This window comes from Polypterus senegalus, chromosome 5, assembly GCF_016835505.1.
Source record: "Polypterus senegalus isolate Bchr_013 chromosome 5, ASM1683550v1, whole genome shotgun sequence".
Classification (NCBI taxonomy): domain Eukaryota; kingdom Metazoa; phylum Chordata; class Cladistia; order Polypteriformes; family Polypteridae; genus Polypterus; species Polypterus senegalus.
The window spans coordinates 168,959,570-168,985,515 of record NC_053158.1 but is presented as its reverse complement, the minus strand read 5'-3'; the positions used below and the strand labels follow the sequence as shown (position 1 = coordinate 168,985,515).

Genomic DNA, 25,946 nt, shown 5'->3' with positions numbered 1-25,946 from the left:
ATATGTATATTTACAGTATATATCTATGTATATATGTATATGTGTATATATATGTTTGTATATGTATATATATTTGTGTGTGTGTGTGTATATATATATATATATATATACTGTATATATATATATATATATATATATATATATATATATATATGCCAGCAACACTCATCACAATGACAAAACAATTACTTTGTCAATCATGTTACGTTATTATTAAAATGTTTCCTTTTCTTTTTCATTATTTCTTTAACACGCTACTTCTCCACTGCGAAGCGCGGGTATTTTGCTAGTTGTATATAAAGAGGACATAGACAAACATAAGAAGTTGTAGTGCAGCAGATGTAGTTCAGCTCTTTCACAAAATTAAAATGCATATCTGTTGAAAACCAACAGTAGTCATCTAGCCGCAACTCACAAACTGATGATAGTTCTGTCTGTTAGTTCAGTACACACACATGCTATACCACATATTCCACAACAGTCCAATGAAACGTGTACTGTATACAATCAAATGTTAAAAAAGAAACCTTGAATTGTACAATTTATAGGGCAGCCTATACTGCAACCCATGTGGTGAAATAAGCCACAAAAAATGCTCATGAATAGTTGGGGAATGTCCCTGTATATTGTCTGAAGGATAAGGTCATGAAAATAAGGTCAAAAAGAAATAACAAATTGATCGCAATTGACACATACAGTTAGAATCATGGCATTTATATAGCGAAATAAGAAAACAAGGTGGAAGGAAATGACACAATAGAAGAGACATCATTGGGAATGGCAGGAAGTGATGTCATCAGGAATGGTCAGAAGTGACGTCATTATGGCAGACCTGGAAGTAATGTCATCGGAGAGGATGGGAAGTGATGTCACTGTACAGTAACTGGAAGTGACATTGCAGATGTTGCATTGTGTGAGATCATGGGCATTTTGTGAGACCGGAAATAAGGTAGGTGGATTATGGTTTTTCTTCTTTATTTCTGCAGACAAAGAAAGAGAGACATCAGTGCACATAACCAACCCCTCATCTTGCGAAATATCACTCAACTTAGGACTTGATGGCTGATTCCTAAGCTTGCACGTGTGACACCCAACACAAAAAATGTACAGTTTACACTTATGGTTTCTTAAAACAATCAATAAACAGAATTATTTCTAAGATTTCAAGATATTTCTCCCCTTCAGAAGACCAAGCCCCTGAAATCAACAGTTTTTCTTAGTTTAGTGTAAGCTGGCTAAGCCCTTTTTCTTTTTCTAATCTCTGTCCAACTTTAAATTTACAATAATTTCCCAAATAAGTTATAAACCACAAAGGTTTAGAAAAGGATTATAAAGTATAGGACAAGTGTTTCCTCAAATTTCACTTCACGTTACACCCAGATATACTGCAGACCCTAAGACTAAAGAGTATCTAAGGCAGTTGATCAGTTTATTTGCCTTAATCCAATGACGCATTATGCAACTTCTCATTTTTGCTCACTGCAGTTGCTAAACGAATCACCTGACCATGTCAATTTAAATGACTGAAATCACTGCTCATGGCACATTTTATGACTGAGTGGCAACATTCTAGCTTACTTGCACTTGGCCCTTTTTTCTGACAGCCAATAATAATCTACCTGGTGGAGTTGACACTGTACACAAGGTTAACAGCTATGGTAGTGGAGCCATGATCTTTGCTCTTTTTTTCTTGTTTTTATTTTGTTAGGATGTGTAAAACACAGGCTATCAGACAGATGATCTTGTCTTCTGTTTGTAAGGTCCAAAACACCTGTGCTCCTTGTTCGTTGTCACTGCATTATACAGTATTCATTCTACTTCCAGATGATCCTACATTTGTTGTCAGCACTCATGCATACAGAGCTCACCTCTATGAGTAAAGACAAAATCAAACCTGTTTGATTTACTCAGAGCAAGTGAGCAAGTATGGAGAATGTCACATTAGATGACCACCTTCACAGGAGCGTACTACCTCCAACTCTCTAAGATTACATAAATGAAAACTATGACTGGAAATCGCTGGAAAAGTCATCTAATGTGACATGGACTTTAGTGTGTATGTTCTCCTTGTCTTTGTGTGGGTTTTCTCTGGGTGCCCCAGTTTCCTCCCACAGTCCAAAGACATGCAAGTTGGGTGTACTGGCAATGCTAACTTGGCCTGGGTATGTGAATGTGTTCAACCTACGATGGAATGGCGCCCTATTCAGGGATTGTTACCACCTTGTACTCGTTACTTGCTGGGACAGACTTCAGTTTCCCGCACCCCTGCTGTGGATAAGTGGATTTGGAAAATGGATGGATGGATGAATGGTTATATGAATTTGTCTAATAAATATTAGAGCGAGCTTACTTCAGTTAAGATGATCAAGAACCTCAGTGAATAAATTGCTCTGTGGAAGATGGTTTAAATAAACAAACATTCTAAAAGTTAATATACTAAAACTTTTTAGGCTTCTTTTTCAGTGTCTAGAAGAGGTCATTTTTTTTTACCAGTCAACAACCTAACAGAACAATATAAATGAAAATAAAAATAATCGAGTTTTAGAGCTTTACAAGAATAACATCAAAAATTGTTTATCAAGAAAAACAGCAACAGACCTTGACGGTGTGGAGTTTCTGTTAAAGGTGGTGGAAGATGAGTGACTCTTTGAAAGCCCAGGGAGTCCCTACTGAGTGCCGGTATGACAATGTGAAGCTCAACAACTAGAAGTAAGATTTTCACCACTATTTTATATTAAACTGCTGGAATTCAATGCACCTTAAGGCCATGCCACATTGGATGACCTTTCCAGAGGTTTTCAGTTGTAATCTTCATTTACATAATCTTAGTAAGATGTGGGCAGTTGTTTTGATTTGGTCTTTAGCCACAGCGGTGGACTCTGTGTGCATGAGAGCTGGCAACCGATGAATACTCATCCTGAAGTGCAAGGCATATAATGCAGCAACAAGTAATAAGGAATGCACGGGCAGTAGACCTCACAAGCAGAAGAGAAATGCATCTGTCTGATGTCTCATGTTTTAAATTCCATAACAGAAAGGAATAAAAAAGAAAGGGCAGAGATTGCAGCTGAACTCACTGTTAACTCTAAACTCTAACTCTAGCATGCTAAAGGGGTGCGCAAGACTGAACTGGAACGTCACCAATTTGACATGCCCATTGATTTTCAGCTGTGTAAATTGACATGGTCTGGAGACAAGATCAGCACCCGCAGTCATCAAGTCAGACATATCTTAGAATTAGAAGTCACATAATGTGGACATCAGCTTTAGCAGCAAGAGAAAACACAGAAAATCCTCTGTATATTGTGTAGGTAGTGTGTAGATCACTGCAGAATGACACTTGGATGACTGTTTTTTTGATTTGATATACTTTATTAATCCCCAAGGAGACATTTTTATTTTCATGATCTTTGGAAGTCAATTGCTTTGTATCTTAATAATTTACTGCAATGGTAGCATGAGAACTTTCACTTTAATGATATTTGTTATCATTTTACAATAAGAGTTTTATTTTCTCTGGGATTGTTCTGCCTTGTATTTTTTTTTTTTCCTTTTTATCGACCACTCATACTTTGTGGTACTTATTTACTTATTTGATTTTGGGCAAACATGATGTATCTCTTAGTTACAAATCATTAATGTATGTAAATGTTCATGGCTAGGTACTTTTCTGTTTCTGTTTTTGTATTAGTAAATAGTTGCAAGAGTCCTGAGGGTGTATTCAATGAGAGTGTTATATAAGATTAAGTTGAGAATAATCACTGAAAAGAAATGTTTTTAAAGGAAAACAACTATTCCATGAAGAAAGCTCCAGTGAGTTAGATATAAATCTCTGCCAGGACACTGTCTGAGCAGTAATTGCATGTTCTCCCTGGGTCAGCATGTCCTCAGTAATTCTCGTACATCCAAATGATGTGCAGGTTGTGTTACCTAGACAAATGTGGAAGTGTGGGAATGTGACCTACATTTGTTTATTTTAGTAATTTACCTTAATTTCCTTTATAGTTTGTTTTTATTCACCTTTCAAGTCTTATGATTGGTTATCTAAGGTGCAAATAGTCAGAAGTCAAGCAAAATTACACCTTTTATTGGCTAACTAAAAAATTACAATATGCAAGCTTTCGAGGCAACTTGGGCCCATTTTTCATTATATCTTGCCTGAAGAAGGGGTCCGAGTTGTCTCGAAAGCTTGCATATTGTAATTTTTTAGTTAGCCAATAAAAGGTGTAATTTTGCTTGACTTCTCACTACATTCATAATGGCTAACACGGTACAACACCCTAGTATAATGGTCCAAATAACACTCCATTGATCAACAAAGGACTTAATTAACTGTTAACTTATGCTGATAAATTTGTGTGTTTTCATGAAAAAATTTAACCTTCTTGTTTTCAACAATTTTTGATATTCCTACAACATGTTTTGAGCTTTCTTCGAATGATGTGGGTCTGTTTGCCTGTATTAAAAATATTTTTTTTGGACATTGCAACTGGAGAATGAATAGACTAATTCTTGTGACATTTTTTGTCAACTTACACTTTTTAAACTTTACAGCAGATTAGGTTTTGGGAGAATTCCTACTTTTCATGTTTAAAATTTTAAATCAGTACTAAAAACAGCCAAAACACTTCTCAGATGTTCACAAAATTGGGCATGCATATCTTCAAAGTTGTTTGTGAATTTTGAATTTGATCCAAAACTTGAGCTTTGAGTACTAAATTTTCAACTGCAGTAGTCACGTCAACTAAATTCTAAATTGTAAAAAAACATTGATAACATATTATGCCTTTATTATACTTTCATTGTTATCACTCTTTAATTTAATATTGTTTTTTATCAGAATTTCCTCTTGGGATTAATAAAGTATCTATCTATCCATCCATCCATTTTCTAACCCGCTGAATCCGAATAGGGTCACGGGGGTCTGCCGGAGCCAATCCCAGCCAACACAGGGCACAAGGCAGGAACCAATCCTGGGCAGGGTGCCAACCTACCGCAGAGTATCTATCTATCTATCTATTAATTATTATTAATCTAATATCTGTTAATTTACCATAATAGTTTTGTCTGTAAAGCAGATTAACATGTGAAAAATAAACTTCAGAGGTACTTTATCATGCATGAGTTTTCAGAATTTCCTACCATGTACTGTGGTCATGTTGTAAATATTGGGAAAGTTGTGGTGGCTGCTTTTGATTTTATTTTAAGGAATTACACAAAGGGAACAAAAACCTTTCTGATATGAATAAAACAACAACTGCAACTGATTGGCTTAAAATATAAATGGCAAAATAAGAAACCAAAAAATTTAATCAAACAAAAATTAATCAAATGAATTGTCCCTCTGCTTAAAAAGTTGTTTGAAATGGACACCTGCTGCTGCAGTGATTTCCAAGGATTATCCCTGATTTTAAAAAGTGAGGCTTTTATCCCTGTTTTAATATAATTAAGAAAAACAAAAGATTAACATGTCAGTGTAAAATAGAATTTTACTGACAATAGCAAGTAAAAGTGCAATACACCCATTCAATTTTGTAATGTCCCATTTTCCCATGTAAGTCTTTGCAATGTAACATCTCAGCCTATCAATATATTTCGGTAAGATGATTTGTGCTGTATGTAGGGGTATATAGGAAACTGAAAACCCTAGAAGCAGAGAAAAAGACATTCAGAATAGCGAAGGCTTGAGACAAAGCAGCAAAAGACCTGACCCAAATGAAACGGGTAAAGAACAAACATGGAGATTTGCTAAGTGATAATAATATTATGGAAGGGTGGAAGGCATACTTTGAGAAACTGAAAAATTAGGAAATTCCAAGGGTAATAATTTGAGATGACGTACAAAATGAGAGTATGACAACAGAGATAAGTAGAGAAAGAATCAAACCAGAACTGGAAAGAATGGAGAATGGGAAGGCAGCTAGACTAGAAAGAATACCAGCTGAAGCATGGAAGAGTCTGGGGAATGAAGGAATAGATTTGTTATGAGAGCTGATGTCAAAGCTCTTTTGTGAAGAGGAAATGCCAGATCAATAGAGAAATAGTGTGATTGTGTCTGTGCATAAGGAGAAGGGTGACAGAATTGTGGAAATCAAAGAGCTATAAAGCTGATGTCACATAAATATGAGAAAGGATAATTAATACAAGGATAGGAAGAGAGATGATGATACGAGAAGAACAGCTTGGATGTATGCCAGAAAAGGCACAACAGATGTGATTTTGACCTTGAGACAGGTTATTGAAAAATAAAGAGATAAACAGAAAAGGCATTTGTAAATTTGAAGAATGCTTATAATAGAGTTTCTCTGCAAGAAAAGTGGAGATGTATGGGAGAGTACTGTAGAGAATATGTAAGATTAGTCAAGGAAACATTTTGTAAGAGGGGTGCATACACTGTAAAACAAGAAACAGGCAAGCAAAAAGGTTTGGGGCACGTCTGCGACCCCATATAATCTACAACCAAACAAAAACAGCATTAAACATAGAAAGTTTTATTGTCTTTTCAGAGAGGAGTCTAATGTAGAAATGATTTAAATATGGACAAACTGTTTGTCATATGGAATCTGGGCAGACAGAGGGCAGTCGAGGACACAGAGATAGGAAGTGATGTCAAAGGTGGAATGGCCATCAATCTTCTGTTCTGCAGAGAGAGGAAGAGAACCGACAAGTGTGGAGGAGGCTGGTCCACCAGTCAATATAAAGTAAAATACTCTGTCTGTGAACATTTTTGGAAAAATTACTTTTGCAATGCATAGAATTCACCCTAAGTGGATCGATACTTCTGACTTCAGCTGTAGATACAGTTAGGTCCATAAATATTTGGACAGAAACAACTTTTTTCAAAATTTGGTTCTGTACATTACCACAATGAATTTTAAATGAAACAAAATTAAAATGCAGTTGAAGTGCAGACTTTCAGCTTTAATTCAGTGGATTGAACAAAAAGATTGAATAAAAATGTGAGGCAACTAAACTATTTTTTTAACACAATCCCTTCATTTAAGGGGCTCAAAAGTAATTGGACAATTGACTCAAAGGCTATTTCATGGGCAGGTGTGGGCAAGTCCGTCGTTATGTCATTATCAGTTAAGCAGATAAAAGGCCTGGAGTTGATTTGAGGTGTGGTACTTGCATGTGGAAGATTTTGCTGTGAACAGACAACATGCGGTCAAAGGAGCTCTCCATGCAGGTGAAAGAAGCCATCCTTAAGCTGTGAAAACAGAAAAAATCCATCTGAGAAATTGCTACAATATTACGAGTGGCAAAATCTACAGTTTGGTACATCCTGAGAAAGAAAGCAAGCACTGGTAAACTCAGCAACGCAAAAAGACCTGGACGTCGACGGAAGACAACAGTGGTGGATGATCGCAGAATCATTTCCATGGTGATGAGAAACCCCTTCACAACAGCCAACCAAGTGAACAACACTCTCCAGGGGGTACTGTAGGTGTATCGATATCCAAGTCTACCATAAAGAGAAGACTGCATGAAAGTAAATACAGAGGGTGCACTGCAAGGTGCAAGCCACTCATAAGCCTCAAGAATAGAAAGGCTAGATTGGACTTTGCTAAAGAACATCTAAAAAAACCAGCACAGTTCTGGAAAAACATTCTTTGGACGAATGAAACCAAGATCAGCCTCTACCAGAATGATGGCAAGAAAAAAGTATGGAGAAGGTGTGGAATAGCTCATTATCCAAAGCATACCACATCATCTGTAAAACACGGTGGAGGCAGTGTGATGGCTTGGGCGTGCATGGCTGCCAGTGGCACTGGGACACTAGTGTTTATTGATGATGTGACACAGGACAGAAGCAGCCGAATGAATTCTGAGGTGTTCAGAGACATACTGTCTGCTCAAATCCAGCTAAATGCAGTCAAATTGATTGGGCAGCGTTTCATGATACAGATGGACAATGACCCAAAACATACAGCCAAAGCAACCCAGGAGTTTATTAAAGCAAAGAAGTGGAAAATTCCTGAATGGCCAAGTCAGTCACCTGATCTTAACCCAATTGAGCATGCATTTCACTTGTTGAAGACTAAACTTCGGACAGAAAGGCCCACAAACAAACAGCAACTGAAAGCCGCTGCAGTAAAGGCCTGGCAGAACATTAAAAAGGAGGAAACCCAGCATCTGGTGATGTCCATGAGTTCAAGACTTCAGGCGTCATTGCCAGCAAAGGGTTTTCAACCAAGTATTAGAAATGAACATTTTATTTCCAGTTATTTAATTTGTCCAATTACTTTTGAGGCCCTGAAATGAAGGAATTGTGTTAAAAAATACTTTAGTTGCCTCACATTTTTATGGAATCATTTTGTTCAACCCACTGAATTAAAGCTGAAAGTCTGCACTTCAACTGCATCTGAGTTGTTTCATTTAAAATTCATTGTGGTAATGTACAGAACCAAAATTAGAAAAATGTTGTCTCTGTCCAAATATTTATGTAGATAGATAGATAGATAGTTAGACTATAGTCTGAACACAAACCAGAATAACTAAAATGGAAGAAAATTAAGAATAAAAAAGTATGACTTGGTAGTTACAGTTACAGCGAGGCATTATATAGGTGTAACAATTTCCTACATGAAAAGTGTGAAGAGCTTCACAAGAAGAGGTAGCTGTGAACTGTACTACTACAGTTAAATACACCTACTGCATACACTGTACGCTTAGCAGTGTCCTTTAATAGAAATCTGATTACTGGCTTATCAGCTGCCATCATCTAGCCACTAACTGATATTTCCTGAAGGAAGAAATATTCCGCATTAATTCAGAGTATAAACAGAATGACAGGTACTGAAGTAATAAAACCTATTGAGGTTTCAAATTGAATAATTAGTTGTGTAAAAACTAGTAAAATAACACCATGTTCAGTTTTATTAGTTCAAATCACAAAAATTGGACATTATCAATTAGGATCTGCAACAAAAGGCACAAGGTTTGGCTTTTTTACCTGGTAATATACATTTGAGTGTCATCAAAGATAATCATTTTTGTCTGGCTTATGGTCACTCTTTAAATTACTTTACTTTTCAGCTTCTACAGTACCTGAAAATGTTTCTGTCTATGGGCACTACATGTACTTTATATGTTCCTTTCCATTGTTTGTAATTTCAAAAATTACTCCCTTTCATCATTTATCAGTTAAGTAGAGCATGTCACTGAATAGTCCGTATTGGCTACATTTTATTGTCTTTTTTTTGTCTGTCATGCTGGCATTGACATCAAAATGTCAGGACAGTACTCAACTGTGCAGAATCAAAATATACTTTTAAGAAAGGAACAATGGCAGCTTTCTAAGTGCAAATTGAAAGAAATATGATTATGCTGGAAAAATCCAAATGTTACAAAAGATTTACTTTTTTCTGTGGTCATGAAATTCTTATGTTAGAGTTAAACTTCCATATATTGTAACCTGTGTAGTAAGGTAAGCCATTAGATGCACAGGAGCCTGTCCTGCCAGCCATGAGTGGAGGACAGATGCAATACTCACACTGGATGGGGTGTCGGTACTCCACTCACGTGTCCCACACTCACTCATACAAACAAACCATTCAGAGTAGCCAATCAATCAAAGCAGTATGACTTTGTCATGCCAGCAAAGTACCTGGAAGGAAATCTACACTTATGCAGGGGGATGTGCTAATTCAACACAGCCAATGTCCAGGCAGGGATTTGAATTCTGGATTCTAGAATTGTGAGACAGCAGGATCTGTAAAATCTGTGCCACTGCAGAATACAAAGAGAAAACAGGAACAATGTCCCCTAATAAAGTTCATTTCCATAGAATGTTCCTAAATGAAACCTCAACAAGAACATCCAGCTGATGCAAAATAACTTTTTTTTCTTTTAATCAGCATGTCAGCAGCAACATCTTGGTCTTCACAATGGTGTAGGAGTTCAAATGCATGTGCAATTTTCATATTTCTTCACAGAAACTAATATACTTTTATGATGTGCATTCTGAATGCAAGCATTTTGAACCATTATGATGATCAGACTACTATCTCATCTTCATATGAAAGAAATTATAAATGCCCAGAATATTTACAGTATGTCCCATCCCGTCACGACACAAACTTACAGAGAGATTTGACTTGTCTTTATTGGGATTTATGCGCTAACAATTTGTTTTTATTTTATGAATTTTCCTTGTCTGGCTTTAAATGAACACTGCCATTTTGTTAGCATGATGTTGCATGTTATTAGGCACTTGAATATGCACTGGATATTCTATAAATCGTGTAGCAATTGATGTCTGACCTTTGCGTAAACAGAGAAACATCACAAACTATTCTATTCATGAGCAATCTAAAGATTGTTTTGTGACTACAATATTTGTTTTACCCTTCAGTTTGTTTGGTAATCTCTTATTGTAGTGCCTAATTGATTCATAAGCTTGTCTGTTCACTCTGAGCCAATATCAGTAGTTTAGATTGATTCAGACTTGGTACTTGGAATAGAGTGAAGCGTATTATGACTGTCTTGCAAAGAGGAATGAAACTGACAATGGAGTTCACTAAACCTTTCGTTGCACAAAATATTTTGGAAAATGACTCTTGCTCAACTGCACAGAAAAGGGGTGGAAGCAAATTTAAGCATGATAACGGGTGTTGTGCACAATCAAAAGATGAGATAAATCAATCTCCACTTGAAATAGATTCTTTCACTATAAATACTGCAAGAAGCCACTTTACAAAAAAATAAAGAGGCTGAATTCTTGCAGTTTTTCAATGCCGTGATTTAAATTAAAATTGAAAGAAATTTTTTAAAATATTGTATATATTTAACAGAAAAAGTTAATAAAAGATGCATGTGATAGCCCCATATCACATGTCACCAATGAAATAAAGCTCATGTGGAATGAACTTCATAAAGTGCTGCGTCACACACATATTACAAACGGCATAAACATAATTTTACACCAAGTACATCTCTCCACACTCTTAGAAAGTACATTTTTGAAAATCAAACATTTTCTAAATTAACCAGACAGTCATTATTAATGAACATAAAGTAACACCCAGTTTCTTGTTCAGTCTTCAAAGAATCTCCAAGAGAAGATCTAAAGTGTAAATCTGGTTACTAATGCTATCTAAGAAACAAAAACATTATTACCTATGACACCTAAGAAATCCCGAAGCCATGTGGACTTTGACAAGTTCATCACATTAGTGATACAGAGATGTGTGTCCCTGACTTCTTAAATGAGCATTACAATCCAGGAATGTTCATACTGGACTTGGTCTCTTCATTTTCTTTTCAAGTGTAATTTACTCACTTGACATGCATTTTAATTTCTTTAATTTTATTTACTGTGTGTATTTTTTATGTTTGCGTTTTTCTTATTGTGATTATTTTGTGACATCACTCTTGCTCTAACCCCATTCCCCTGAATGGAAACCCTATAAGAAGTGTTTACGCTCAAAACAGGCTATGGACTTCAAAGAAATTCATGGATTACCTGTGTGGCCTTTAAGATACAGGAGATTCTGGCCATTCTTAAAGCTAGGGCAAATGACTTCTTAATTTTGAGTCCATCCATCCATCCATTATCCAACCCGCAATATCCTAACTACAGGGTCACGGGGGTCTACTGGAGCAAATCCCAGCCAACACAGGGCACAAGGCAGGTAACAAACCCTGGGCAGTAATTTTGAGTATGTCTCTTTTAAAATATTTTCCTATGTAAATTCTTTAATAGTTCAAATTACATATTTTTAAATTGTTTCGGCCATGTTTCCCTAAATACTGTATTAGTTAAAATCAGTGGTATAGTGAATACGTGCAGCGTCAAATTACAGCTATCTTCCAATTCATAACATAACGCAAAACATCACAATCTGCACACAAGTAATTATTGCACATTTTTTGTGGATTTAATAGCATTAATTATCATAGACCAAATGTTATTTCCATATACGTATGATAGTATATCGTTAACAAAACACACTGCTTTACACTGATTTTTCCGTTAATTACAATGAAAAAGGCACACACTCCTCTGCTCAGAAGCGATCAATTAACACCTAATGGGAAGAGATGGCTCTTGAGTCAATGTGGGCAAAGGGTCAGGGGCACGACTTACTGTAGCCACCCCTTTACGCATATCCCTGGTCATATGTAAAATTAATTTTTATTATATAGTGCTGTTTGCCTGTGGCTTTGGGAGAAAAAGGAATATGGAATAGTCAGGTATTTTAACACTTTCTCCTTAATGTAAACCTTACTAAAAAATACAATCTTCCTTGTTATTCTGATGTGGAAGATTTACAGAGAGTCTAGTATTACCTATTTTCTAATCGTGACATTTTAAAATTTCTAACAAGAGCACATATACAAGACATATATGAGAATTTAAACAATGTCCTTTAAATTAAAAAGAGCAAGAGTTACTAAAGCAGCCCACCAGATGCTGAATTATACTCTATAGACTAAGCTTGATAAGTTAAACACCATGATAAGAAACATAAGAAATTTGACAAACGAGAGGAGGCTGTTCATTCCATCAAGCTCATTTGTTTAGCCAATAACTAAGCTGTCAAAATATCTCATCCAGATTCTTCTTCAAGGTTATCAAGGTTTCTGCTTCTACTACATGTCTCGGTAGTTTGTTCCACTGTTCCACAACGTTTGAATGCATAAAGAACTGCCTCCTGACTTCAGTTTTAAATGCACTTTTCTTAAATGTCCACTTATGTCTTTGATTATGTGATTCACACTTGAGCTGAAAAAATGTTGGTGGATCTACTTTACCAATACCCTTAAGCATTTTAAATACATACATTGTATCTCCAAACAATCTCCTTTGCTCGAGACTGATCATCAATATGGTTTGTCTAGGTAGCCACTTCTTTCTACTTGAAGCACCTTGCATTTATAAGTTTAACCATGTGTGAACTTAAAACGCAACAAGACAAAAGAAGGGTGGGGTTTCTGCTGGCAATAAATGTTTAATTACAATGGTGCATAGCAAAAAACAAAAAACAAAACAAAGAAAAAAATCTCTTGGTTTGCCAAATGTAGCTCTGATTGTCAGAAAGTTCTGATCTTTGTGAGCAGTTGGTTCATCTAAACACCAATTTCCAGAGATTATATCTCTTATATAGTGGCGGACTGAAAAGGGTGGATCTTGAAGTTAAAGCAGAAGTGATGCCAGGCTTCTGCTGGAGTGCCCTATTCCAAAAAAGGCATGTTAGTGACTAGGCAACACTCTGTTCCTTCCTCCATGTCCCTTTAGAAGGACCCTATAATGGTCCCCATAAGACTCACATGTTTGACACCTGGCAAAAAAAAAAAAAAAAATACCCAGAGAATCGTATTTCAGGAGCATGTGAATTTTACTGAAAAAGACTAATCCAAATGAGTTTTGTTTCTAGGGAGAGAAGCAACATACCTATTTTGGCTTGGAGGAAAAGAGTAATGAGACCTCCCATAATCTATACTAATAAAAGGCAAAGCCCTTACCGACTGACTGACTGACTCACTGAAATTTGGCAGGCTCATTCCTTACAGGTTACTTACAGGTTAAGCAGGTTTCATTTCGAAATTCTACGCGTAACGGTCATAATTGATTCCTACTTACATACATACATATATATGTCCATAGCCTGCAGCTCGGTCGCCATGTGAGGCGGCGATGTGTCCCCCATCACCACGCCTCCCACGTAGTTTGCTGCCTGCCATTATAAGGCCATCTGTTGCTCCGGTCTCTTCATTCCCTTCTTTGCTTCGCCACGGTATTCACGTCTCCCTGCTGATAACTGCAGCCTTTTTATTTAATCCACGGCTTCTCCACTGTTTTATTGTTTGTTTATTACGATGCGAAGATGAAGGCGGTTGTATGCTTACAACGCTTGACAGATGCCAAATGTCACTTCAACACAAGTCCTGCAAATACTAACGTAATTGAAACAAACCATGAAACTCAAACCGATTATGACAGCAGCAATCCAAGCTGTGAGAAAACAGTAAAAAGGAGGCGTGTCAGACATCGTGGTACATTTTCTGATGCAGTTAGATGAAAACAACTTTGTTACGCTGCCGCCAAATACTCGCAGAAAAATCCACAAGTTAATAGACACGCTGTCACTAAATACTCGCAGGCAAATCCACAAGTTCATAGAGACGCTGTCACTAAATAGTTGCAGAAAAATCCACAAGTTAATAGAGACGCTGTCGCTAAATACTCGCAGGCAATTCCACAACTTAATACCAGGAATGCCTGTTAAACATCTTAGATTCACGAGTAGCGATTTGGGTAGTGAACGCTTCAATGAATGAAACCTGTTATCTTTACAACGGTTGACAAACACGGAATGTAACTTGAACACAACACGTCCTCCAAATACGAACCTGATTGAAAGAAATAATTATCATCAAATCCTTGATGACAGCAACACTCATAACAGTGACAAAACAATTACATTGACAATCAGGTTACGTTATTTTTAAAATGTTCCCTTTTCTTTTTCATAACTTATTTAACACACTACTTCTCCGCTGCGAAGCGCGGGTATTTTGCTAGTCATTTATAAACTGGGCTGATGGCAGCCTGAAGAGAGCACTTCTCACATGAACAAAAACATCCACTGCCATTTTTAGGATGAGTGCTACTTGTTAACACACAAATGTATTTAACAGTGCAAAGTGAGACAATGATTTTAATTTTAAATGTTTTTCTGTTCTCCACTTGCCTTTTAATAGAATCACAGAAGCTGATTGGCCCTCTTCATAAAAAGTTTGTCCTTTAATCTCCCATAACTTCTTCAAATAAAATGACAGTCCTTGCATGCTTTTCTAAAGTAGAAGTACAAACCTATTGCAAAAAAAGAGATATATATTTTTCTTCAAGTATTCAGTTTGATTCTAGTTGCGCATTCCTAAATCACCTTTAATGGCTAAGAGATGCAGAGAGAGCCCTCCAAGTCTGATTTTTCCATTTGCTCAGTACCTGCTGTTAGCCAGATGATGCTTTGTTAAGGCAGCTGATGCAGAATGTAACACAGATTGCAATTATTGCAAGGAGAACAATTTTAGAACCTTTTGTTTGATCTCGCAATCAAGAATTAAATTTTGTTTGTTTGAATTAATGACTGACAGTGAGGGTGAAGTCTAACACCTTTCTTGATGGCGGGTTTATTTCTTAAAGATTTATAGAGCTACTCACCTTCACCCCAATGCATTCTTTTTTTCTCACAATTGGACAATGCCATTCATTGGAGTTAATTTACCTCACTCTTATATTGATTAAATGCATGAGCTTGACAAGGCTAATTTTAAAGACATTGAAATGAGAATAAGCTGAAATAGTTAAATGGAGATTCTTTTTAAATGAAATACAAGACAATACTATAACATTAAGCACTTAATGACAATTACTTAAACTGCTTGCACACCTTGACATTTACACTAAAAAAATCATTCCATGTTACTAATGCTAGTGTATAAGACAAAAGCTTTAGTAGATCTTACGCTAATATTGAATTAGTTAAAACTGAAAACTAAAATCACTTTTTACTGAGAGCTAGGTGATATGTGGCTGAGTCCCTTATTTTCTGTTGCTTTGTTTCACCAGGGTAAGCTACAGGATGGTCTTGTTTTGGTTGTGGGTTTTATGTGCCCACAGATATAAACAAATACTCTATGACAAGCTTTGAGCCCTGACAGAGTTAACAAGGCCAGATACACAGCAACTAACAATTTGATTCTCTCGAGGGATCTCATGAAAATTTAACAAAAATTGCCTGAATCAGGGAGAATATGACTCACCAGTGGTGCTAGACATTGCTGGCAAATGGAAAACTGTGTGTTCTGTTGGTGTCATCCTAAAGATGCAACATAACTTCAACTACAATTACAGGTGTGTGTCAGGTATCATTTGGATGATGGACATGTGTCTGACATATTTGCACTGACTAGCAGTCATCTGGAAAAACCTTGTTTTAGAAAATGGAAGACATGGTGGTGACTGAATGAAAGACACTGATGTACAAGAAAGATGCTGTTAGTGAACAATGAGCTCTTTGTATCCTCAAAGAAGGTTTGGCAAACTTCTGACAGCTTAAGGAAGACAGACAAAGACGACTTCAATTGGTGTCATCATCAGAAAGAAGAAGCACCAATCTGACAGACTTCTAAAATGGATAGACACTTCATTCTCAAAATAATGCAGTATGGGAAGCATCAGGTGGAACTGATCAATTTTTGCAGTTTGAATCGCGCACTTGGTTGAATGTTGTCCATGTGGAGTTTTTCTGTTCTCTCCATGCCTGCATGAGTTTTCTTTTGAGTACTATGGTTTTTCTCCCACATCATTTGATTTTCAAAACGTGTGGTCAAGTTTCCAGAGAATCGCACTTCTTTGAATCCTCAGGTAAGCATTTGCTATTGTGCTGGAACCAATATTCTGACCCCTAGTTGAACCTTGAATTCCAAATGACCATTACAGATTCATTCTTGAGAGTGGACTGGCTCAGTTTTCTTGCACAGGTATTATAAGGTATATGATACTTTGACAATCTCACTGAAATTTGTTTTATGGAACTACAGAGGATTTATAAATTGCAGGGTCCCAATTGAACAATTCTGCAAAAGTATAGAATTCCTGGGATGTTTTAGCTGTCTTTTGTAGTAAGAGATATATTATAATTATTGTGTTTAAAGCTGAACCCATTTTGGATGGGCTTATAGATTGTGGTTTCTCCTGAAAAGTACAAAGTAAAACAGGGCCAGGAGGTGAACTAAGCTGACAGTCTCTGGCAGAAAAATCGTTAAAAAGGCAGGCACAGGTGTGTAAAGAGAAAGTCAAAAGGATAATGCAAACATTAGACAAAAATCAGAGTCAAAGTTCAAAGCCAAAAGTTGTTGTCAGAGCTAGCCAAAAATGAAAATGAATGCAAGTAGAGATTCATTGTGAATATTACACTGCGATACTGACTGTACTATGCCACCATATTTTATATCTGAGGGAATGATGGCATCACACATCATGTTATGCAGGTTATGTGACCATGAATAGCCACAACAACTGTAAACACTATGGCCATTACCATGTTAAAAAAGTAGATGGGTGCCAAATATAGAAAACAAATCAATGCAAAAAGTACAATGAATGGAAATAATTTTTACACATTAAAAAACAGAAATTGAAAAAGTAAAGGGAAATAGAAAGTTTCCATGGTTGACTTTAGTCCTTCTTCTTGATGATTTTTTTGTGCAGTATAAATAGTGGAAAAGGCTCAAGGAGTATCTACTTTAAATGTTTCACAAAAGCACACATGCTCTTTGTAGGTTTCCTTTTTTCCTTGCTGTGTTTTCTGGCAGGCACCAGAGCAGTTTCTAAGTTGGGGTAAGAATGAGTACCCCTGAATCTGAGGTCAAATTTCCCTCATAAAAATAGGAGGAAGTGCTGCCTCTGGTGCTTAAGGCTAAATTATCTAGGGGTATGATTCATGATTGGGACATCAGTTGATTTTTGCAGATGGGAAAGTATAGCTAGAGTTTTCACAGAAGGTAATGTTAAAGTGGAAGCTGCAGTAAATCATTGCCCAAGGATCCTAGTTTACCAGTCAATCTACGTGTTCATCCACACTTATGGTTTTGGGCTTTATATAGTGAACAAAGGAATGCGATTACAGGTTTATGTGGCTAAAATTAAGTTGGTTTCCCTGTGCACAGTTCTTCCTCCATAAAGGTGCAAGGAGCAATTAAGCTGCTGTAGCTACAGACTAGGAGGAGTCAGTGAGTTTAACTTCTTGGTGCCTTCATGGCACACCATAGTAGGAGAAAATATTGGAGCACACGAAAGATATTCTGATACTGTATGGAAAACTTGGAATTCCTTGGAAGGAGCTAGAGGTAAGGAGTAATTTGTGAGGAAACAAGTATAAATTCATGAAATTATGCTTGGAATGTGCAAAGTCAACAAAAACAATGGTCGATCCAAGAACTGAACCGTGAGCTGTGAAGATGTAAGGAAACATCTTTAAACACTGTGCCAATGAGTCACACGTAATATCTAAGATCATCTGAATCTGTGTCAGCAGCTATAAAAAACTGGGCAATGATGAACCATAAGAGCCCCATTCTGATTTGCTAAGACATTGGAAGGGACTGGGGATGGTCACACAAAGATATTCTATTTCCTGTCGATATGCACTGATTTCTTTAAATGAACGCCACCACTAGCTCTTAGCAATCAGCAGCAATTTCTTTTTCCTCTTTTCTTCTCCGTAACAAAAGCCTAGACTCCTGTTTCGACTGCAGATCCCTTCCTCTTTCCTTAACAACTCCACTTTTAATCTGCATGGGTCTGTGGGGGGCTGTTATGTCTCCTGCCGCTCTATCACAATGAAACAACATAATCATCACAATTTAACTGGCAATGTTTGATTGCTGAAGTTCAGCTGGGGCATAAATGTATTTCTCTCTTTACAGAAGCGCCCAACTTTAAAGTAAATTGTTTAGATTATTGCATGGTGAACATGACTGAAACTAGAGCACAAGAGAAAAGTTAGAGGATATGCATTCAGAACATTGCATTTACGTATATGGTACAATTATTAAATATTTAATTTCTATCATATTTGCTCAAACAAATTAAGAGTGCAGATGACAGAAAATTACAAGTACAATCACAGAAGCTGAAAAATTGGGATTTGCATGTCTCTTGAAATTCTGACATTGAAACCTCTGAAATAAGAGGCAGGAAACGCAGATCCTTGGGTGCCAGAGTGCCTGCTGGATTCTTTTTTTAAACTTTAAATTAGTAATTAACTTAATTGAGATACTTACTTCTTTTCTTGGACATGATGAACATTTTGACAAGAGTTCCTGATTCAAGCTGGGTAACTTCTTTAAAAGAATTTAAATCTGGGTGTTTCACATATGCTACATGGCTGAAAACTTTTGATTTGTGTTTTTTGCTTCACCTAAGGCCTTAATTAATTTACATCTGTAATTGAAGGAATAAATGGATGCATTTAAGCATTATGGACATTCCATTAAATAAAGTGGTTGCATACCAGGATTTAAGAAGGACCTTTACAGCAGATTAACAGATACTCCATGATCAGGTCAACAAATACACAGTTTAAGAGATAGGCTGGAAATGGGAAATTTAGGTTGGAATAAAAACATCACCTAAAGTTTCCTTTCCTGATTTTAGCTTTCAGATTTCAATTGTAATAACTGTACCTTTAGGCTGAAATGGTACTGACCTTTATTACAGTGCTAAATGTCACATTCAGAAAAGCTCATTAACAATCAGCTCTAATTAGGTTTTAAGACTGCCCTTTAAAAGGGAGTTACTGTGAAGGTGGAAGCCAGAATGTAGCAGGGTTTCTACACCATTATTCCTTGACCATTTGCTCTCTGAAACACACACCTCAATTTAAATGTGAAGTTACATATATACTTTTGACCTTGCTGTATGATAGAATCATTTTTACTTGACTCTTGATGATCTCTGAATTATCACATCTTCCCATCTTCTATGACTGCTTATTCCTGTGTGAGTTTTCCTCTTACAATACAAAGACTTCTGGTTGATCGGAAGCTACATTTGAGTGTGAGTGTGGCCTGTAATGGACTGGCATCCGTTTCAGAGTTGATTGTTGCCTTGCTCTGTGACCAAATACAGTAAGCAATCTTAGGAAAATGGAGTTACTCACCAAGGATTAAATGACTACTTCACTCAAAAATGGCATATTATTTTTATATTTACCTGTCAAATCAATGGAGAAAAACCTCGGGATTATTGAAACTGCGTGGTTGAGTTGACCTGGTTTTTGAAGCACCTTAGATATAAACAAAAAGGAAAATTCTCTTCATTTTAAAGTTTCCACTTGCTTTTCTTTAACATTCAAACTTTAGTTATACTTGTCTCTCAGTGCACACCTTGGTATTTTGATATTGTATGAAGTACAATGTTAGCCAATGAATAAGCTGTTACTTGGCTGGACTCCTAATATTTTAGTAAAAATGCATATGTTTTGGACCTTGAGGGAATATAACTGTATGACTTGGCAAATGAATTATGTGACACAAGTAATGTAAGATTTATTTCATTTACGTTTTTGATACTGTTTGCCATAGTTTGGTATAGGTCAACATAGACGCCGATTCAAGTTGAAAGTTTGTGTCCTCTGTTCTCCATGAAAAGATGAGTTTTAAAAATTTGTCTTGCCCATTGATGTAAACCACACAGGAAAATGAACATATTAATAAAGTATTATCTTTGGATTTTGTGTTTTGTTAAGTACAAAAGACTCCATCATGCATGTAATGTTAAAAAGAGATTATTTGGCTTTAAGTTGACACCACAGCTTCAATAAAAACCTAATTTTTAGTTCTTTCTTATGTTGTAATCGGCATACTGTATGTCTTTCTTTCTGTTCTCTAATCTTATTGGCCGAGAGGGGGGAAACACGTGGTGAAACTAGTATAGGACACCCATGTTCATATTTTAAGCATTTTGAATTATATTTTTAAAAGACATTATGGTTTGCACTACAACTCCAGGACTTGGTAGTCTCTTCTAGATTCACACAAGTCTTTTAACTCAAAGAATTCTACTGAACCTGTAGAATCTGAATCACTGTGTGGGGCAAAACAGGTTTTATTCCTTGAGCCTGTCTGAGCGGTGGATGGTCTTTAGTCCAGGGACGCAATTGCTTGCTCTCCTCTGTGTAGCATCTGTGTCTTTTTTTGCTATCCAGGAATGCACACAGTACTCCTGATCTGGTCTCAATAGCAGTATTTATAAGGTGCATATTGTCACTTTTCAAGAATTATTTAGTTGTTTTTAGTTTTAGATCAATAAGGATATACTGAGCATTAATAAACACGCTTTGTTTTTGACTTACTCCATAAAATGTGAATTAATTTGTTAAATACACTAAGGTTCGCTGGATGTGATGTAATATTCAACTGTTTAGAAGCACTGGTGTTTGAAGATTGTTAGTTGAGAGTCCCATGTTATACTGAAATCATATACTATACATGAATCCCACATCCAGAATGTTGTTTTTCGAGTACTAAAAATGACACTTCCCTTTTATTGCTAAGTGCAATACAGCCAATCTGAGCCTATCAAACATAAAACATGACAGGGTGAGGTCTCACTTTTGGCAGAGTTAGCTGAATATATCATTTACTTTTATTTGGTTATATATTTATGTATCGTTTTAATCCTTATTAAAAAGCAGCACACACAAAAGCCTTGTGAGTTGTCAGCATTTCTGAGATGCCATGTAGGACTTGGCTCACTTTTAACAACACGTACACGGCGTACTGAGATTCTGAGTCATGCACTGAAAACTCATACATTAACTTGAGAACTTTTACTGAATTGACTGGAAAAGATTAATGATGTGCTTAAAATTAGAATTTACTAGGTTTGGTCAATTAAGTAACAGTTAAAAAATGAAGCAAGTTGTGAATTTTATGCATACTTTTCTGTGCATTTTCAATACATCAATGTGTATGTACTGTGTGGTACATGGCCGGCCGTTCATCCTGGCCAATATCCCCAGGTCGCCAGATGGAGCCCTCCTTGCAGCATAGAGGCGCCCCGAATGCCAGCAGGAAATTATGGACAAAGGACTTTTAATGAACAGCCCTGCTGGATACCATGGGGGCCGCCAGGAGTCGCTGCAGGGAGGCCCAGAGACTATTTGCCTTACGCCCAGGAAGTACGTCATAGTCACGTGGACAAAGGGAACGATGTGCTTCCTGGGTGAAGAAAAGAAGGATTTTTATCTGACCCGGAAGTATCCCAGGTCAAATGGACAGAGAGGGTGAAATGCTTCCGGGTCAAGGAGTATAAAGGACTGTGGGAAAGCCCAGACGGACGAGCTGAGTTGGGAGGCAGGGTGGCTAAGTATCTGGGAGTGGAGGATTGGTTAGTGTGTATTGTTTATTGAAGAATTGTGGAGAGGAGCGTGCTTTGTGCACTTTATTATTATAATAAATATCATTATTGGACTTTTACCTGGTGTCTGACGTGTGGTCTGAGGGTACAAGGGTGCGAGGAAACCCTAAACTGTCACAACTGTTAAGAATATGCTTCACCTCTCTGTGGCCTGCTTGACTCTGTCTTTGTGATTTTCTCTGCTTGTTTTTTGCATTACGGTTACCCTGTATTTTTCATTTAATTACATCCTTCATAGTCTTTATATTGTCATGTTTATTTTATTTTGTTTTACTATAATTTGTTATGTTTATTTCCAAGTTCATTACTTATGTGGATATGCAGTATTTTATTTTAAAATATTGAGTAAAAAAAAAACACATTTTGAATAACCAGACATTTGTTAGTTGAATTTCTTGAAGTGTAATATTTTGATACATATTTAATTTAAACTTGTAAAAGTTAATATAGTTAATATTCTCCATCTGTTCACAAAAAAAAGATCATTTTTCTTAGTTTTGCTAAAATGGATTCATAGCATTTTGCAATTATAAAATTACATGCAACTCATTTCTACTTATTCTTAGGATGCATCTAACCTGACGGACATTCTCCGAGCACTGCATAGATCTGAGAATGTAATACTGTGATGGTAAAGCAGAAATGTAATTTACCTCATTTATTTTATATAGTACTAGCCATGACACCTGTTGAAGAAAGATAATAGAACACATATAAAAATATTTGCAATACTCTGAATGGTTCTTCTCCTCAATATCTCCAGTCTTTGCTTTGTCCATATGTCCCTTGAAGACATTTCTGTTCTGCCTCTGTCTCTCTGGTGATGGTCCAGACAGTGCTTCCCCATGCCTGCACCAAAGCTTTGGCTATTCACACTACAGTCAATTTACTGATGTTTGGTCATCTTTTGAAAACACATCTTTTTATGTTGGGCGGCACGGTGGTGCAGTGGTAGTGCTGCTGCCTCACAGTAAGGAGACCTGGGTTCGCTTCCCGGGTCCTCCCTGCGTGGAGTTTGCATGTTCTCCCCGTGTCTGCATTGGTTTCCTCCCACAGTCCAAAGACATGCAGGTTAGGTGCATTGGCAATCCAAAATTGTCCCTAGTGTGTGCTTGGTGTGTGTGTGTGTGTGTGCCCTGCGGTGGGCTGGAACCCTGCCCAGGGTTTGTTTCCTGCCATGTGCCCTGTGCTGGCTGGAATTGGCTCCAGCAGACCTTGTGTTAGGATATAGTGGGTTGGATAATGGATGGATCGTTTTATGTTATATTTTGGAACTGCTTAGTTTCTCTTCCACAGGGTAGCTGTTGTTGCACTAACTTAGAGTTTAGGATTTATGGTTTAGTTTTGTTTCACGTATAATTGAACAATGACCATTGCTCCATTATCAAATATGCTGATGATACCATGCTTATAGTATTCATATCTGGGAAGGATGAAAGCCACTATCTAAATCGTTTGGACTACAGTAATCCCTCCTCGATCGCGGGGGTTGCGTTCCAGACAACCCCCCCAACCGCGATAGGTGAAAATCCGTGAAGTAGAAACCATATGTTTGTATGTTTATTTTTATATATTTTAAGCCCTTATAAACTCTCCCACACTGTTAACATTATTAGAGCCGTCTAGACATGAAATAACACCCTTTAGTCAAACGTTTAAACTGTGCTTCATTACAACACAGAGATGGCAGTTCTTTCTCACAATTAAAAGAATGCAAACATATCTTATCTTCAAAGGAGCACCGTGAAGAGCAGATAATGTCAGAGAGAGCGCTCGCTAAGAAAAGCAAACAATCAAAACATCAATACGTACTTTTAAGTATACAGAAGCACCGCGTTAAAGCGGCATTTTGTAGAGGAGCGTCCTGTCTTCTAGGTAAACAGCCCCCTCTGCTCACACCCCCTCTGCTCACACCCCCTCCGTCAGGCAGAGAGAGACAGAGAGAAGCAAACAAAACAAGCGCCACGCGGGAAGCATATCTTTTAGCATTGAGGAGTTTTAGTTAATATGTAATACATGCTCTGATTGGGTAGCTTCTAAGCCATCCGCCAATAGCGTCCCTTGTATGAAATCAACTGGGCAATCAAACTGAGGAAGCACGTACTTTAAATTAAAAGACCCATTGTCCGCAGAAAGCGTCGAATCAGCGAAAAATCCGTGATATATATTTAGATGTGCTTACATTTAAAATCCGCGATAGAGTGAAGCCGCGAAAGTCGAAGCGCAATATAGCGAGGGATTACTGTATATGGTAAAGAGGTGTAATAAAAATTCTCTCACTCTGAATGTAAAAAAGACCAAAAAAATTATATTTGATTTTAAGAGACAGAAATCTGTATGTTCACCCATTGTTGTTTTGGGAGGGGAGGTAGACATAGTGAAAGAATATATAACCATATAAACACTTAGGAACTAATCCATATAACAATTTTAACTGGAATGCAAATACAAAAAAAAAATATCTAAATGCAATCAGCATTTATTTCTCCCCTGTGAACTCAAACTATTTAAAATAGGCAAGGACCTCATGTTGTCCTTTAACCACAGTATGATCCAGTCTGTGATCATTTTCAGTTTCATTGCCTGGTTTAGTGGTCTGGCAAACCAAAATTTAACAAAGCTCTAGCAGATTATTAAGCATGTAAATAAAGTTATTGGGGCTGATGTAGATGATCTGGCAAGTGTGTGTCACAGGACAATGCTAAAGAAACTGGAAATCATCTCCACTGATGACAGACATCCATGACATGTAGAACTTAACTTCAGTAAATCAGTAAGGATGCTCACTTTGAAAACCCATACAAATCACTCCAGAAATTCCTTTCTTCCTAGTGCTATATGACTTTTTAATAAGGAATATCGGAGAAAATGATCTAGGTTTGATAGGTATCCTGTAACTATCCTGTAACTTCCCTATCAAACTGCCTTACCTTAACCTGTATTGTCTCTATTTGTTTTTGGGGGTTTTTCTTTCCTTTTATTAGATGCAATTGTGAAGGCAAATTTCATGTTTTCTTGTGTAAACATAACTAAATTAAGAAACCTTGAACCCAATTATATAGTAGGAGTAGCAATAGTAGTACTACTGCCTCTTGCTAATTTTTTTTTATCTTGTTCTTTGTTGCTTTTGATGTTTGCACCTGCTAATCTGTTTTGTATGAATTATAACTTGCTTTGTATGTCACCTTGGATAAAGGCACCTGCTAAATATTGATGAATTGATTAATAATAATAATAATAATAATAATAGTACCAGTAAATAGCTAATGTGGCCGCTGTGATCAGTTAAAAATGTCCTTGTTGCTTTACATACTGTATGTGGGAAACAGGTTAACCACACTTACTGTGACTCAAATAATTAAGATGTATGTTAAACAAGTGAGTGAGTGGAGGGGTGTACATAAGTGTATCCTGTGATTGAGTGGTATTCTCTCCAGAGCTGAATCCTGTCTTACACATGATTTTGTTGGAAATGGCTCTGTTACTCTCTTTTAAACTAAGTTGGTTAAGAAAACATTGATGGACTGATGGATGGATTGATCCATTCTAAAACAATAACTTCTTTGAAACCTCATTTCCTAACATTGCCAATTTAATTTTCTAGTCTTATACAGGTTGGACCAATACCTATGTATGCATGCATTATATTGCCATAACTTGTATAATGAACAATGGGAATGTTACCATGGTGATTAGAGCTGTTTCTGTGCACATCTCTTAAACAACACTTTCTCTGAACTTGGTCAGCTTAAGTTTGCTTTAATTGATGACCATCGCAACCATAACCTTAACTATGTTTACCATCCTACAAAGGCCATCACTAAAAATTTTCAGAGATCTTAATTTTGTCTAACATTTTAGAATAAAAATTGATTATTGTAGAGTAAGTTGATCTCAAAGACAGACATGTATAAAAATCTATGTTAAGGTGAATTGAATCATTTTTTTGTTTATAACATAAGGTACATTCAGCTCTTCTATTGAATAGAGCAACATTTATTAAAAATGC

At 36.7% G+C, this 25,946-nt stretch overlaps 1 long non-coding RNA gene across 1 annotated transcript; it reads right to left on the bottom strand.

Moving 5' to 3' along the window:
* Positions 1-281: 281 nt before the first annotated feature.
* Positions 282-23,797, bottom strand: LOC120530026. The gene is made up of 3 exons (XR_005633881.1): positions 23,750-23,797; positions 19,730-19,802; positions 282-980 (listed from the first exon to the last, which is right to left on the bottom strand). It is a non-coding gene; the product is annotated as an uncharacterized LOC120530026 (long non-coding RNA).
* Positions 23,798-25,946: the final 2,149 nt, after the last annotated feature.